The sequence below is a fragment of the Mustela nigripes genome, chromosome 2 (genome assembly GCF_022355385.1).
Source record: "Mustela nigripes isolate SB6536 chromosome 2, MUSNIG.SB6536, whole genome shotgun sequence".
NCBI classification, from domain to species: Eukaryota; Metazoa; Chordata; class Mammalia; order Carnivora; family Mustelidae; genus Mustela; species Mustela nigripes.
The window spans coordinates 36841517-36858447 of record NC_081558.1 but is presented as its reverse complement, the minus strand read 5'-3'; the positions used below and the strand labels follow the sequence as shown (position 1 = coordinate 36858447).

General features: G+C 45.3%; 1 protein-coding gene and 1 long non-coding RNA gene across 5 annotated transcripts in view; one reads left to right on the top strand and one right to left on the bottom strand.

Annotated features, from left to right (window-relative positions):
* The window catches only part of FRMD4B (FERM domain containing 4B), a 324080-nt gene that overhangs the window by 179542 nt on the left and 127607 nt on the right, over positions 1-16931 (top strand). The window lies entirely within an intron of this gene.
* LOC132011488 (uncharacterized) lies at positions 4262-15294 on the bottom strand. Its single transcript, XR_009402391.1, has 2 exons — positions 14451-15294; positions 4262-4560 (listed from the first exon to the last, which is right to left on the bottom strand). It is a non-coding gene; the product is annotated as an uncharacterized LOC132011488 (long non-coding RNA).

Here is a 16931-nt window from a genome sequence, read left to right as displayed (position 1 = left end):
ACCATTTATTTGGTCCTCCCTTTGGAGCATACAGGAAAGTGGCGACCACTAGAGTGGGGGTTCTTACCCCCTCTCCCCCCACCGTGGTGCAAGTGTTCAATAACTACTGGATAGGAGGGGATAGGTGGTGGACAGAGACCACTGGTTGAGTAGAACTGTAAACATGTAAGTTCATGTAAGTAAGTAGAACATGTAAGCTCATGCCATGGAATATTTGAGCCCAAAGAAACCTCCCTTCATTCTGTTATGGGCAGGATTAAAATCCAGAGTTGTAGGGGAATGTTTCGAAGATCTTATCTCCCATTAAGGGCAGGGCATAACTTCGAATCTCCAGATTCCTGATTCTTTTTTTTTTTTTTTAAGATTTTATTTGTTTATTTCACAGACAGAGATCACAAGTAGGCAGAGAGGCAGGCAGAGAGAGAGAGGAGGAAGCAGGCTCCCTGCTGAGCAGAGAGCCCGATGTGGGGCTCGATCCCAGGACGCTGGGATCATGACCTGAGCCGAAGGCAGAGGCTTTAATCCACTGAGCCACCCAGGCGCCCCACCAGATTCCTGATTCTATACTCTGTCCACCACTGTGTTGTTTCTAGGACCCGCTGATCGCTTTATCTAATTCCCAACATCTCTGAATTATGTGCAACTAGGGTTATTTCTCATTTATGCATTTCTAACTTGGACTACAAATGCCCAAATGAAGTTTTGCTTCTTCGTATGCACTGCTCACAACTATTGGCAAAAACCAACAAGCAAGGGCATGAATGACCCTAAGAAAAGGAACCCCTGCCTTGTCACTTTCACCACAAGCTGTGGTCCTAGGTAAAAATATACTCAAACACTTTCTCTTCACTTTGAAAATATTGTAGGAACCGAAAAACACTAGTGAGCTCTTAGTAAAGTCCTGGCTCAAGATCATAGTTCAAGTAGAAAACTATTATTTGTCCCTGCGATGGATTTTATGAAACTCCAATTAGGACTGTTTTATTTTTTTTGCTTGATGTTGGAAAACTGCAAAAATTTTCAAATGAAAGATTTTTTTAAACTAGAAAGAGAAAGCTGAATATAGGCTAGAATGTACATTAACATATGTTAATATGGCAAGGATAGGCAGACAGTTTATCATTCCAATAAAAGTAAGTAAAGAAAAGCAAGATATTGGGAACATTCTGTTAATTTTAGAGGCTTCCCCCCACCCCAGAGAAAGCCGTTGTAGATGAGGCTGTAAAAATATGTTCACTTCTGTTCTCTTCTATTGGTTTATTTTCTCTTTTGGTTTTGTTTTCTTCCGTCCTTGAGAGTTAGAATGAACAAGTCAGCAGAACTTTCAAGATTTTACCGAATACCACCCTCTCCCTCTCAATTTAATGTGTTTAGATTCAGGTTTTCCAATCAGGAATTCGTCCAGAAACTGACTTTCCGTAACAGAGCATCTTTATCTGGTAGAGCAGGGGCATGGGGCTGAACGGTACAGAGGATGGAGGGAATGCATGGCAATCTGACTCTGCCACTTACCCATGAGCTCTGTGGGCTAAGGGGAGCTCATTCTTCCCACCCAGGCCTCCAAGTCCACATTCACAGAGAAAGCAGTCAGACCGCTAAGGTTCATTTCCAGCTTTGAAATGTTCTGCCTCTAATTATTTGTAGTGGCTTCCTTGTCAGCTGGGAAAATGGCCGCTCTCTCTGTCTCTCTTCTCCGCTCACCTCCACCTCCCTCGCTCTCATTCCTCTTTTTCTCTTCCTTCCTCTCCACTGACATTTTCCTTTTCACCTAGGAAGGAGTTGAGGGCACGGGCTCCAATGACTCAGCTGTCGTTAGAGCCCGTGGCAGGAGAGAGGGAGGAGCACATTAAGTCGGACCAAGTGGGAAAGGGTAGAATTACTGAACCTACAATCGAACCAGACCCCGGGATGCTCTCTAGGAAGAAATCAGGACCTTGTAAAGAGCGGAAGCAGCTCTTGTACTGAAATGGGACACTTCTTCTTGGATCCCATATTCTTTAGGAGGCAGTAGCTGTTTCTCCCATGTGGGTGTGCACTGCCTCGGTGATGGGCCAGGCAGGGGGTTGGGGGTTCTCAAGGGTGAATGAGATGCCTCCACTGCACTCTTAGGAAGCCTGGGCCAGCAGGAAAGCGCAAATGGGAACTCTGTAGTGACTCTTGGGAGCTCTTGGAAGTTTGAGTTGTGGTTCATTTGCTGCTCACTCTAGGGGAGTTTGAAAAGCTCTTGACAGGAAATGGCCATGAGTAGTGGAATTTAATTAACCTGATTTTGAAGTCAAAGGATTAAACTAACATGGGTGCATTTAGGTAGAAAGCAGACAATGTTGATTACAACCAATGGTGACACCAACACGTTCAGCAACCCACTGGTAATGGGTCTGTTTCGGATAGGCTCTGTCTCAGTGAAAACAGAGCAAGAGGAAGTGGTGAGAGTGCAGGGTTCGGCATCTTTGCCTGGAAACCCCGCCTTGCCACTTAGGAACTGAGTGACCCCCCCCCCCCCCCCCCCCCCCCCCCCCCGACCATCTGATGGGGCTAGTTAAAATTGCCTGATAAGGTTGTTGAGGGGATTAGAGCTAGCCTCTGGCACTGAAGCCATACCTAATAAAAGACAGTTAGCATTATTTAATATTATTATTATTCATCTAGCCCAAGCATAGGAAATGAAGTGTCAGGAAGTCAGGAAAATAGGCAGACACCACCAGCAGTTGGAGTCTGCACAGTAATGATGGGTCATTTTCTTCAGGGCCCTTCATGTTCACAGTAGCATAAATATGAACCAGTTATTGGTCACCCCACATTTGGATCTCTGCACAGCTTGCCACTGTAAAAAATTTACCAGCCTTTCGTCATTTCAGACATATGGACTTGCCTGAGCCAGTAGTCATTTTTCTGTATTTCACTGAATGCAGGTCCACAAATAAGTGATCACAAGGCGTCTGTTGCAGCCCTTGACCTTGGGCTTGAGATCAAGGGTCCATCTTTTTAAGGACCTGGTTCTAAAACACTTTAAGGATATGGACCCAATACAAATCAGATCAAAATTATAGGAAGTCCTGGGGCACCTGGGTGGTTCAGTGGGTTAAGCCTCTGCCTTCAGCTCAGGTCATGGTCTCAAGGTCCTGGGATTGAGCCCCGCATCAAGCTCTCTGATCAGCAGGGAGCCTGCTTCTCCGTCACTCTCTGCCTGCCTCTCTGCCTACTTGTGATCTCTCTCTGACAAATAAATAAATAAAATCTTTTTAAAAAAAATTATAGGAAGTCTTCCTGGCAAGAGTCTCACCTGGACATTGTGCTTCTACTGGGGGAGGGAGCGATGTTTTTAAACCCCTCTTACTTCAGTAGAACTGTGAGAGGTCTTTGTGTCCCAGATAAGGAACTGGAGTAAACAGTGTCTTTTAGAGACATGGTAAGAAACAAGTTGGCCTCTGTGTGATGCCCAAGAAATGAGTTTTTCTGGAACCTTCGGTTTATCCCTTGAAGTATGGTGTTCCTGAATTGACATGGGCTCCACAGAAGGCATTCAGGATCTAAGAGCCAAGTCTTTCCATCTGCTCCTCTGCAGCCTATTTATACCGGTCCTCTGGGAGCAGGAGTCAGAACTTTAGCAACAAGCAGGGTGTGGAGGAGGCAGGCTCCCTCTTGGTACTTGGCCTTGTGTTGAGCTGAGAGTCAGGTCACTCTAGGGGGATGTGAAGGTAATTGCTGCACTCACCATTAGTACTGCCATCTGGCTTCAGGGATTCGTCTGAAAATCTGCAGAGATTTTTGCAGTAACCGCTACATTTGAGCTGAAGCCATAGGATGTTGTTTGTGGTAACAGAGATCCCCAAGCGCCCCCCTCAAAGTGCAAGCACCCCTCTTTATTAGAGCAGGTACCGAGCTCCAATAGGCCCCCAAATCTTGCTTTGCATTAATTATCTTTTTAAAAATCTTTTCTTTCTTCTTCTTCTTCTTTTTTTTAAGATTTTATTTATTTATTTGACATAGAGAGATCACAAGTAGGCAGAGAGGCAGAGAGAGGGCGAAGCAGGCTCTCCCCTGAGCAGAGAGCCTGATGCAGGACTCAATCCCAGGACCCTGGGATCATGACCTGAGCCGAAGGCAGAGGCTTTAACCCACTGAGCCACCCAGGCGCCCTTCTTTCTTCTTTTTAAAATAAACTACTTGTAACTAGTAATCCTTTTAAATATTTTACATGCAGAAAGACTATATGGCTTCTCAATTTTTCAAAAATGAATGAAATAACTCCATTCCTTCATTCAAGTGGTTTACTGAGCAGCTGGTTGTCTTGTTTTATTTTTAAGATTTTATTTATTTATTCGACAAAGAAAGCATAAGCAGGGAGAGTGGCAGCAGAAGCAGAGGGAGAAACAGGTCCTCTGCTGAGCAGGGAGACTGATGCAGGACTCGAACCTAGGATCCTGGGATCCTGAGCCAAAGGCAGATGCTTCACTGACTGAGCCATCCGGGCGCCCCATGACCAGCTGGTTTGACAGGGTGCATGTACAAGCTGGAGGAGAGGGATGAAGAGACAGACAGGGTCCCTGGACGAAGATCCTATAAACAAATTATATCATTATTTAATTTCAATTGTGAAAAGTACTGCAAAGAGAAGTACAGAGAGCTAAAAGAAAAAGTAGCACTCGTAATAACAGTTACAGAGCCCAGAGCTATTCCAGACACTCTGTGTACACCAGCTCATTTAAACCTCAGAGCAAGGCACCACTGTTGTGTCCCTTATGCAGATCAGGAAACTGAGGAACAAAGGGATGAGGTCGATTGCCCCTGGTTGTGCTGCTAGCTAATTAGCTGAATCAGGATTTGAGCCCCTAATAATGTGACTCTGGAGTCTTCAATCATAACAAGTACACAGTTTGTGGCTTCGATGGTAAAATGACTTTTAATCTATATTTTTAAGGATAAATTGGGTTGGCCCAGCTGGGTTAGAGTGCACTTTCCCTACTCTCTTGTGCTTTGAGGTGGGAAGGAGATCACACAGAGGAAAATCTAGAAGAGGACCAGGTGGCTGGAACCCAGAGAGGGAAGGCATGGCTGGGCAGGAAGCAGGGGGGCAGGGCAAGGTGGGCACTTTAGCTGGGCACTAAGGATGGGAACTTTAGGTCAGTTCTGAAGAGTACTAGCACCTACCTACCTACCTACCATCAAGACCCTCTTGGGAACCTTCCATGCCTATGATATAAAGACACTGAGTGGATGGAGCTTTCCTGAGCTGGCAAGAGTCTTTCAGAAAACGACCTGCTTAAGGTTCTTTCATGTGCATCATCAACCTGACCCATTGAGGTCTTTTCTAAGCCAAATATGTTTTTCGCCTCTCCCGGCGCCCGCAGAACGGCAGGCGCCCTGATGGTTCACACAGCCATGTTGTACCTGTGGCAGGTCCAGGGATCAACACCATTGTCATCAACGTCACCACCATCATCATCATCCTCATGGCTCACACGCTGGAGCAGGCACACAGCACCGGTTGCCCAGTGTCAAAGTCCAAGCGTGCTTAACCCAACACTGTGTTGCCTCCCTGCCTAGGGCACTTCCTATTAGTCAGAAACCCATCCAAAGTTAATGACAGAACTGATTCTAAAGCTTGGTTTTTACATTAAGTTTCCTTTCCTAGCCCAACAGTTAAATCTCGTGGTAAAAAAGAGGTTGAATAGAACACCATGACTTTCCCCGTGACCTGAAGCAGCCTTGTATGTTATTGATTTACTGGCCCATAGGGATACTTGACCAGCCCAGCGGCAGCCGAGTCAGTTAACACTGACAAAAATAGAGGGATCTAAAGGGATTGGGAGATCTTTTTTTGGATACATCTAGCCAGTGGGTGTTTGAAAGAGAGAAATAAGAGGCAAACCAGAACGGCTTTAATAATTATTGGGTGCTTACTATGTGCCAAGCACTGTGCTAAGTTCTTTACTTGTATTCATTCATTTGATGCTCGCAACAATTTTAGGAAGTTGGCTCAGTCGTATCTCCATGTCACAGATATGAACCAGAAGACTTGTTTCCCTCTCTCCGATTTTTGCCTCTCCTTGCCCTTATCTCATAGTAACAAGATTTTTCTATTATAGTTGTCCCCGGGTCATGTATTGCCCATACCTAAAAGCCTCCGATAGCCTTCCCCTGCATCTAAAATAAAGCCCGCTCTCCATACCATGTATGGCCCACAGTGAAGTAAATGACATAGCCCAGTGTTTTCCAGACATCAGTACGTATCCCACTGGCCCAGAGGGCTTGCTAAAGCAGATGGCTGAACACCATTCTGCATTTCTAGCGAGCTCTGGTTGATGGGGAATACACTTCGAGGACCACTGATGAGCCCCTTATTAACTCTGTGACCTTGTCTCCCGTCCTTTTCCTTTTGGCCACTCAGCTTTCAACCACACTTGCTGCCATTTTTTTTTTTTTTCTTAAACTGTTAATTCTTAGTGGTGAGACTTCACTCCCAAGGGAGTGAAGCTTGGTTCTTGGGGGGCAAAAAAAAACCCCTTAGATATTATAATAGTTTGTGTCCTTCCAAAGCTGAACTGCACCCAATAGGAATACAATGTATCTGTGGTTTTAAAGTTTCATAGAGGAGGAGGGAAGGGGTGGTGGGCGGTGTGTGGAATGTCTAGAGTTTCCTTGAGAGTGCAATAATGAAAAAAAGTTGTGCAGCGTATCTTAAACAAAGCATACTCCTACCACAGGGCATTAGCGCTTATTTGATCCTCTTTCTGGAATGTTCTTTTCCCAAATATTCCCAAGTCCAACTCCTTACCATTCCCAACTCAGATTAAGTATCATTTCCTCAAATGCCCCTTCCTGATTACTCTAAAGTAAGAACTTTACTGCATCACATTATTCTGTTTTCTTATTTTCGTGGCACCCAGCATGATCTGAAATCATCCTGGTATTGGTTAGTTTCCTAGTTTGTTGGCTCTCTCCTCTACTAGTGGGCCTTTAAGAAAGGAGCTCCTTGGCTGTATCCTTGCTGAATATCTAGAGTCTGTGATAAATTCTGGCACCTAACTAGAGCTTGGTAAATATTAGTGAATGCAGAAGTGGTTGGTAATCACACAGTTGATAAAGTGGTCATGCTGAGATGTGAAGCCAGACTTTGAGACTTCAGACCTCCTGAGTAAGCACCCCTGAACTCCAAGGGTCATTAAGTGAGGGCACCTCGCAGGTATAGAGCTGTCACATATCCTGGGTCCAGCAGATTACCCCCCACCACTCCACCTGCGTCCTCTAACAGGCAGGGGGAAGAAGCAAATTTTTCCAAATTGCAATCCTACAACTTAATTTTCTCCCACGGTTACCATAGCAGGAAAAAAGGGGAGGAAAACCCCATTCATTTCAGATGGGGAGATCACTGCGAAGGATTATAGATAGTCATATCCTCCCATTTTACAGATGAGAAAACGGTGGCTCAAAAACATTTCACCAAATGCCCAAGGCCCCAGAGCAAGGAAGTAAAGAGGCTATAAAGGGTACCTTTTTCCTTCTCCTCCTCTGGGGCCTCTCCTCGAGGCTGACACCCCTGGCCATAGCTCCATCATCATTAGAGCGTCAGCCATACCCAGCAGTCCCCTCGCCCCAGAGCATTTCCAGCATCCCAGGGAATTCTACCAGACACTGATGTGAAAAGGTGTGCCCTTTTCCCTTCTGCCCTATCTTGATTTAGGAAAGCAGGAAGGTCACTGACGTCTGGAAATAATTAGTGGTCGCTGCCATTATAGCATCGTAGTCCTCTGTCTGACTCCCCTCCCACCAAACAAGAATGTGCAATTATTATTTTATCCAGGAGAGCCTGACAGAGAGTAGGTGCTCAAAAAGTACGCATTCACTGTAAAGCAAACAACACCAGCCGATGAATGAAGCCAGCAAAATGGACAGTGTTTACAATTTGGTGGAAATTTGGTATTATATAATTAGAGGGAAACAGTGATAAAATTAGAATAACATCCATTTGCAGGAAAAAAAGAAAAATAGCCCTGCTGGCTTCAATGAAGTTTTTAGAGTTTTTTAAAGATTATTTATTTGTTTGTTTGTTTGTTTAGAGAGTGAAAGTGCATGAGCAGAGAGAGGGGCAGAGGGAGGGAGAGAATCTCAAGCAGACTCCCCCCTGAGTGAGGAACCCCCACACAGAGCTCAATCCCAAGACCCTGAGATCACAACCTGAGCTGAAAAATCAAGAGCTGATGGTTAACCAACCGAGCCACCCAGGTGTCCCAATGTCGTTTTTGTTAGCAACTTTAACCACTGTCGTTGCAGAGGAAGGAGACATGTATGAATTTGAGTAGGTGGTCAATTTAATGAATTTAAGCAGAACATCAATTAGCTGCAACATAGAAAGAATGGCATTATGATGGCCATTTATATAATTTTATATAATTTTGTTCTACAAATACTCCTGATTCCCAGCCACAATATTCATGGAAATCTGAGGGTGATTTCTGCAGGTTCCCTACGTTCCATCCCTGCCAGTCCCACAGGATCCACTTTTCTTGTTTAAATAAATCACTTCTCTTTGATAAATCTCTTCCCTGTTCCAGTGCCTTAAGCCCTTCAGGACTCAAAAGGTGTCAGTAGTTAGAATAATGGTTCCCAAGCCAGAAAACCCCGGGCTTTGATCTCCAGGGCTGTTTTAAAATTCTCTAATTTTTTAAAAGTGCATTTCTTTTCATTGACTTCAGTCTAAGAAAACACTTTGGGGACTGGCAGTGTGAGTCCTGGGGGCAACCAGGTCCTCACTGACGGAGCACTGCAGACCCTCCAAGGCACCCCTGGATGGGAAGAGCTCCGTTCTCTTTACAATTCTAATTTAACATTAACAGAAGCCTTCCCACTATGGAATACACAAGAGGAAGCATTGTAGGTAGGACCGGCCTTGTATTTTAGAGGGTTTTTTTCCTAACTTTACTTCTGGCTGAATATTTTATAAGGGTCAGGAGACTGAGGCAGGAGAAAGCAGGATCCAGTCTGGAGTCTTGGCTCTGTCTAGCTGTGTGACCATAGAGAGGTCAGACCCCTTCCTTGGGCCTCATTGGCCTCTCCTGTAAAATGGGGGTATGACACTCTGGCATATTAAAATGTGTAATATTTAAAAGAATCAAAGAGAAGTGAAGGCACTTTGAAAGTTCAAAGCACTCTAGACAGGCAAAATGATATTACTCCTAATTAGAACATTCAGACCAACTCTGGGGTGGCCCAAGCTACCTGTTCCTTTCTCTGCAACAGAGTACCAGGGCACAGTAGGATCTGCTCGCACTGGAACACGGCCTTCGAGGACCTCTACTCTGAGGGAGTGGATAGCAATTGCTTGGTCTTTATTAATGAAAGGTGTAGTAATACCACTAAAAGTTGCATGTACTCTGCAAAGCGTTTTATGCATATTGGCTTATGTGATCACCATCCCCCCGCCCCCGGGGCCTGGGAAGTGGGTGCTATTATTATTCTCATTTCCAGATGGGGAAAAAAAGGCGGAAGAGAAGCGAGGTAACCCGAACAAGGCCACACAGGAACTGAAGAGCCGAGCTGGGGCTTGAACCCTGGTCTGTCTGACCCCAGAGCCTGTACTCTTGACCTTCACACTTCTGGAATAATACGTAGTACTAGCTGCTTCTTATGGAATGCTTACAGGGCACAATGCAAAAATATTCCCAGAGAATTTCCAGAGAGTGTAAGGGACTTGCTGGAAGTTTCCAGCTAGTTAGAGGCAGAGTCAGGCGGAGACATCATATCCGTCTGAATTCTGAAGGGCTGATCCCACACCAACTCCTGGCACCAGGTGTGATCACCCCCCACTGCCTCGACTATGATTGAAAAGGCTCTAGGAATTCCAGCATTTAATGATTTCCCAGTGAGTTTGCAGAAGCCACCATCCAGGCGACTCTTACCAGAAGCGCCCATGCTTTTTTTTTTTTTTTTTTTTTTTAATGACCCAGCCCCTCACCGCCTTCAGAAAGGTTATTCCAGAACAGCAAGTCCAAGAAGCAATGCTGAGGCAGGGCCACAGGGGAAAATATTTGGTTCCCTGGAGACAGCTGTGCATGCTGGTGAGAGAGATTTCCTCTCACAAGACTTGTCCGTTCTGCAGGAGGCAGAGCGGAACCGAGATTGAAACAGAGCGGCTGTACAAGTTGGGGGAAACTTGCCGACAGAGCATAATGACACGTGCTCAGTTCTGCTTGTGAATGAAAAAGCTGGAACCATCTTTCACCTGTGCTTTAAGGTCACCGTGGCCCCCGGCAGCAGGAAGAAGAGTTCTAGTGCTTTGAGATATTCCAGAAGGATAGCAAGATAGCTTCACAGCTGGTTGGGATCCGGCAGTTAAGAGGCAAAGGAGTCACTCATTGGCCAGCGAGACCTTGACAGAAAGAGAGAGAAAACTCAGAAGCGGAGCAGCAGATGGAAATAAAGGGAAATTGATTCATTCCACACATATTTAGTAAGCCCCACGACGGGCTGGGCACTGGTATAGGGGCTAGGAGGGCAGCAGTGAGTGAAACTTGCATTCCAGGGGCAAAAGAAGCCAGAAAAGCAAGTGACAATGAACATGTTGACAGGCTCGGTGCTCTGTGGGCAGGTATTATGAGTCCCACTGTCAGGATGTGACAAGTAAGTCTTAGAAAAGTGGGCTGAGCTCTCGATGCGATTCTGTCTGAAGCCGAAGACTCTGCGGTCCCGTCTTCACCTGGTGTCTTGGTGGCTTCAGTATCGAGACATGGTGCCCTGTACCTCATCCTTTCTCTGAGCCCTCTCTCTCAGGCTTCTAGAGGGTGTGCTGGCACACCTTTCCTCAGCGGCTCTCTGGGGAAAAGGGCACTGATGGGTGGCACTTGCCAGTTTCTGTGGTGTGAAGACCCTCACCTTGGCCGATCTCCTGTGACCACCTTAACCTCCTTGATTGGGAAGAGGTGAACACTGCTGTCACACCGACTCAGTAGACATAAATAACCTCAAGAGCAAAGAGAACAGTAAAACATAGCCAAATAACTGGAAATGATGACTTTTGAGGGTTTATTATCTGTAATTTTTTTTTAAGATTTTATTTATGTATTGGACAGAGAGAGACAGTGAGAGCAGGAATACCAGCAAGGGGAACAGCAGAGGGAGAGGGAGAAGCAGGCTTCCCGCTGAGCAGGGAGCCCGATGTGGGGCTTGATCCTAGGACCCTGAGACCATGATCTGAGCCGAAGGCAGATGCTTAATGACTGAGCCACCCAGGTGCACCTGTAATTTTTTTTTTTACTTAAGCTCCAGAGCCAACGTGGGGCTTGAATTGATGACCCCGAGATCAAGAGTCACCTGCTCCACCAACTGACATAGCCAGACATGCCTTATTACCTGTATCTTAATGTAATTATTTCATTACTAAATTATTTTTTCATTCTATTTCTTCATTCTATTCTTGTTACTTCATTATTTAATTCATAAGTTTATATACTGTAATTTTATATAACATTATTTTCAGATTTATTTTAATCTATTTATTTATTTGACAGAGAGAAAGAGATCACAAGTAGGCAGAGAGGCAGGCAGAGAGAGAGGGGGAAGCAGGCTCCCCGCAGAGCAAAGAGCCCAACGTAGGGCTCGATCCAAGGACCCTGAGATCACGACCCGAGCTGAAGGCAGAGGCTTTCACCCACTGAGCCACCCAGGCGCCCATTTTATATACTGTAATTTTTAATATTGGGTTGTGCTTCACAACCAGCTTGAAAAGGGGCAGTAGACTCTTCGATATTTGGAGAGTCACCATTCTCTCAAAGGATTCCTTTCCCCTCGTTGTGTTTTCTGATTCTGGCCCAGAAATTGTTCGGGGCTCCTTTTTCGTATTTCCTTTGTCTCCTTGACCTGTGGCCTTCCAGTTTTGTTTTGTTTTGTTTTAATCTCCGACACCTATGTTAGCTTCAAAAACAGACGTCATTTCATGTGATCAACATTGCCTGCATTAAGTAACCAAAAAGTTTCCTCACGAACTATTAGAAACCTGTAGGTTGAGAAGGGGGTGTTTCTACTCTGATGATAAAATGAGTCCTGGACATTTAGGATTAAGAAATTTTCTGTATTGTCTTCGGTGTGCTTGACGTTTCCGTTTTCACAGTTTGTTAATGCTTTTCTAAATTCCCTACTCAAATGTGACATTTCTACCAATCCATCCAGGGCTCTGGACCTAATACAATCCATTTGTAATATTTATAAACTTCTAAAGGACTGATTTCAGCCTCTACTTGTACTTGGACCACAAAGAACAAAGAGACTTTGAAAAGCATAAATCAGAGACTTTCTTACAGGCGTTAATGAAAAATGGAAACGTGAAAACTCTGACAATGAATGTGTACCCTGAAACAAATGTAAAGTTGATTTTGGTTTTCTAATTAATTTCTGTTCAGTTTTAGGTTTCCAGGGCAATATATGTGATTTATGTGCCCTGTGGACGGCTTACATTCAGCCCAGATTTCCAAATGTGCTGTACAGAGAATAAACAGTACCTAGAATATCTTTCAGTTACAAGGACGGCCGTTTATTTTTAAAATCCTTTCACCCGAGCGGTGCTTGTCTTAACTTTCAAGTTTTTGAAAGACGCAGTACTCTTGCTCATTCCTACAGGCTGTTTTTCACGGGATAAGAGAAAACTGACAGTTGGCAAAGCAAAGAGTTTCCAAACCACAGGAGTGTCTGCTACTTGCGTAATCACCAAAGCCAGAATTTCCATTTTCTACAAGCTGACAGGAGGGCTTCATTTCTGGTCAGCCTGAGCTGCAGACAAGAACTGAACTCCCCCCGCGAACCAGGAGCCGTGCTCCTGGCTTTTCTTGATTACACTTGGTGACTTTTCCTGTTTATAATATCTGTGTCCTCCCATTTTTTTTCTTTTTCTTTTTCGACTCGATACTGTACCCTGACGTCTAAAAATACAGCCTAACAACTGGTTTTAAGCAAGGAGAATGTTTCTTTCTGGAAAAGAATGGCAGATATATCCTGCGTGCTGTTTTGAAAATAGACATTTGAGGGGCGCCTGGGTGGCTCCGTCATGAAGCCTCTGCCTTCGGCTCAGGACCCTGGGATCGAGTCCGACATCGGGCTCCCTGCTCAGTGGAGAGCCTGTTTCCGCCTCTCCCTCTCTCTCTGCCTCTCCCTACTGCTCATGCCCGTGCTCTCTCTCTGTGTCAAATAAATAAATAAAATTAAAAAGAAAAAAAAAAAGAATTCAGTAGATAAAGTAGATAAGATGTAGGTCAAAGCACATGACACAGAGCAGGTCAGCGTATTTAATTCTACGTCATGCTGCGGAGAACATAAGTAGCCAGCCCAAGATACAACCTGGTCGCAGTCAGAGAAAGACAAAGAATTTATAAGCATTTCCCCAGCTGGGCATACAGCACAGTTAAAAATGGCAGTTTTTGAGTTAGTCTGTTGATTATCATGGAGAAATCGGACGGCTTTAATCCTTATCTCTTGGGTTAACCACTCTGTCCAGGGTTTAATGGGTAGATCAGTTTTATTTTTAAGTTTTTATTTATTTATTTGACAAGCAAAGATCATAAGTAGGTAGAGAGGCAGGCAGAGAGAGAGAGGAGGAAGCAGACTCCCCGCCGAGCAGAGAGCCCGATGCGGAGCTCGATCCCAGGACCCTGTGACCATGACCTGAGATCATGACTGGAGGCTTAAACCACTGAGCCACCCAGGCGCCCCAGATAGATCTATTTTCAACTCAAATGTGACAACTTGTCCTCTTAATAATCCAGAAGAACTTTTTCCTTGAGAAGAATAATCATTTAACCAACTTAAAAGCACCACTGACAGTTAACATAATAGCATTGAGCAGCTCCCGAGCATTTCCACCGATCCTAGTGCTCCGTGCACGAGGGTAGGAGAAAAGCTAACAGTGCACGCCAAGCGCGGAACACAGACTCTAACACCTGATCTATAACCAATAAGGAGAGTGTATGACTGGTGATATGATTATCGTCTGTACATTTGAGGTACGTTTTAGGTTCAATCCATATTAATACAAGAGACAAACGAAGCTAAATAAGATTGATTTTTAGCGTTCTCATTTCACAGGGGCAGAAACTGAGATTTAGAGAGCTACCGCAAAATCAATGCAAACTCTTAGTTAAACAGAAGAGCTGGGGCACAACCCAGGCCTCCCGATTCTTTTTTTGTAGATTTTATTTATCTATTTTAGAGAGAGAGAGAGGAAGTGAATGTGAGCAGAGGAAGGGGAAGAGAAAGAAGGAGAAAGAGAATCTTCAAATGGTCCGTGCTGAGCATAGAGCCCAAGCAGGGCTCAATCTCATGACTCTGAGATCACGACCTGAGCCGAAACCAAGAGTCGGACACTTAACCGACTGAGATACCCAGGGTCCCCCCGCCCGCCCCAGGCCTCCTGATTCTAAATCTCGGCACACCTCTCAGGCACAGAATTGGTGTTTCCCACTGACCTTCAGCTCCAGACTTAAAAAGGAGTTTTGCTTCTTTTCTTCTTCTCTTTTTTCTTTTGAAACCTGCCCTTCCTTTTCACTGGCCTTAAGAGATCAGGCTATAATCTGATAAGCAATCATTTTTTATGAGAATGTCCTCCCCAGGGAGTGTCTGCCAAAGCGGACTGAAATTCCCAGCCAAGTTGTTGCCGGAGCTGCAGGAGTGGCTGTCCGCGGGTCCGCCTTTCTTATTTGCTTTTTTCCGGCTTCTGCCAAGAAGGAGCTCGCACTTGAATGCTAACATCCAGAAAACATGGTTATCCCTCCCATCTGTATTGGGAGCCCCTTCTCCAGAGCAATAGGCCAGAAGAAGTTCTCTCTATCAATTTCCTAATTTCTCACACCTCCTGGGAGAGACGTGAGTTTCGCGGGGGCTCAGAACTCAAGTCCATTGCCAGTTGAGGTTTTCAGAGCCTTCGTGATTGTCCGAGAATATTTCATTGTTAATCATTTATTTTCTTCTCCTTATCTCTAGAGCAGGTGTTCTCAGTCCAAGACGATTTTGTCCAATAGACACTGGGCAATGTGTGGAGACCTGTGTGGTTGTCACTAGCAGGCGGGAGCTGTTACTGGTGGTATCTTGTAGGGAGAGGTTAGGGTGGCTGCTGAGCATCCGACGGTGAACAGCAAGGAGGTATGGGCCACAAATACTGGTGCCAACGCCGAGATACCCGGCTCGTAGCAAGCCTTGCCGATGCGTGTTACTACCCAGAGCAGGGCTTGCATTTGGAAAATGCTTGGCGAATCCTGGTTGATCAAGTGAGTGAAAACGTGTTTCAGAGCTTTCCCACACTGAGTTCATGGCCCTGTGTTCCAGATTGCATCTTAAACCCAAACAATTGTAGACTCTGATCCAGGAGGCCACATACCAGATCAATGTCATCCAGCGTCCAGAATGTTCACATAAGCATGACAGCCTGCAGCCCAAGAGGTGGGGATTAATTCTAATCTGCTGTCCAGTGAAAATCAATAGCGAATGTATAGACGCTGATTTTAGCCCCTGCCCATGTTTCTTCAGGGCAGCGCCGGGAGGTAGCCAAGGAATGGGGATTGCAAAAACCCTGCTCCTTTCCCGGCCTTGCTGCCACGCCATGACCTGAACCCAGAAACTCTGGTCTGGCGAATCTGGATGAGACTTTTCCAGAACAGTGTCTTACCTGGTGGTCAGGCTCATATGGGAAATGCCTAAGCTGGCTGTTTGACTATGTGAGACCTCGTAGACTGGAAATGCTTTAGAACAGAATACAATACAGCAGTGAAAGGCATGGACTCCGAAGTCAAAGTGTCTGTGTTTCCACTCTTCGGTGTCTCCTCCTAGCTCTGTGGCTTTGCAGGGTGGTGTCCGCCATTGACCCTCTCTGAACCTCGACTTCTCATCCAGAGAATGGAGCTAGTATTGGAATCTGCCTCACAGGCTTGGATGAAAATGAATTGAGGGGCACCCATGCTCTATTGGTGGAGTGTACGACTCTTGATCTCTGGGTGATGAGTTCGAGCCCCACGTTGGGAGTAGAGACTATAAAAAGAATAAAAATAAAAATAATGCAAAATAATAGAAAATGAATTTAAACAGCCTGTGTAGGGGTGCCTGGGTGGCTCAGTCAGTTAAGTCTCTGCCTTCGGCTCAGATCATGATCCCGGGGTCCTGGGATCAAGTCCTGCATTCGGCTTCCTGCTCAGCGGGGAGTCGGTTTCTCCCTCCCCCTCTATCCCTCCTCCCACTCATGTTCTCTCTTGCTCACTCTCTCACTCTCTCAAATAAGTAAATAAAATCTTAAAAAAAAAAAAATAAACAGCCCATGTAAATAAAAGAAAGGGCTTAGAATAGTGCCAGGCACACAGTCACTGGCCATTAATTATTAACTTTTTTTTCCCCTAAGTCAGATTACTCAAGTTACTCAATTCAGTCTTTGGGAAATGGAATTCTCTCATTCTCCCACACCAGCACATTTTCCTTTCTTCCTGTGCTTCTTTTAGGCCACCTGCCTCTCTCTTTCACTGTCTCTTCTTTGTCCTCCACACCCAGTGAACCTGAGAGAGACACACAAGAGGCCTACTTTTGTGCAGCTCATGGAACCTGAGAGTTCACCCCAGGTCATAGCAACATGACCTATGACAAGTGACCTAACCTCTTGGCACTTCAGTTTCATCATCTACAAAATCTAAAGAGTAACACTTCTTACTTCGTAGGGATATCAGTAGCGTGAGAAAAGGTACTGCCTGGGTGCTACGTGATATCCAGTGGTTATCGAAGCTAGGAGAATCATTCATTGATACGGGAAAAAGAGGCTCCCAAAGACAGCACGTTGGGAGGGTAGGCACCATCTTGGAACAACTCGAGGGAAAACCACAGCTGACTCCGTGTGGAGACATCTGTGTCAGTCTAGGCCATGCTCTGAACGGGGGTGTCAATAGCTCATATTCAGTTAACACCCAGAGATG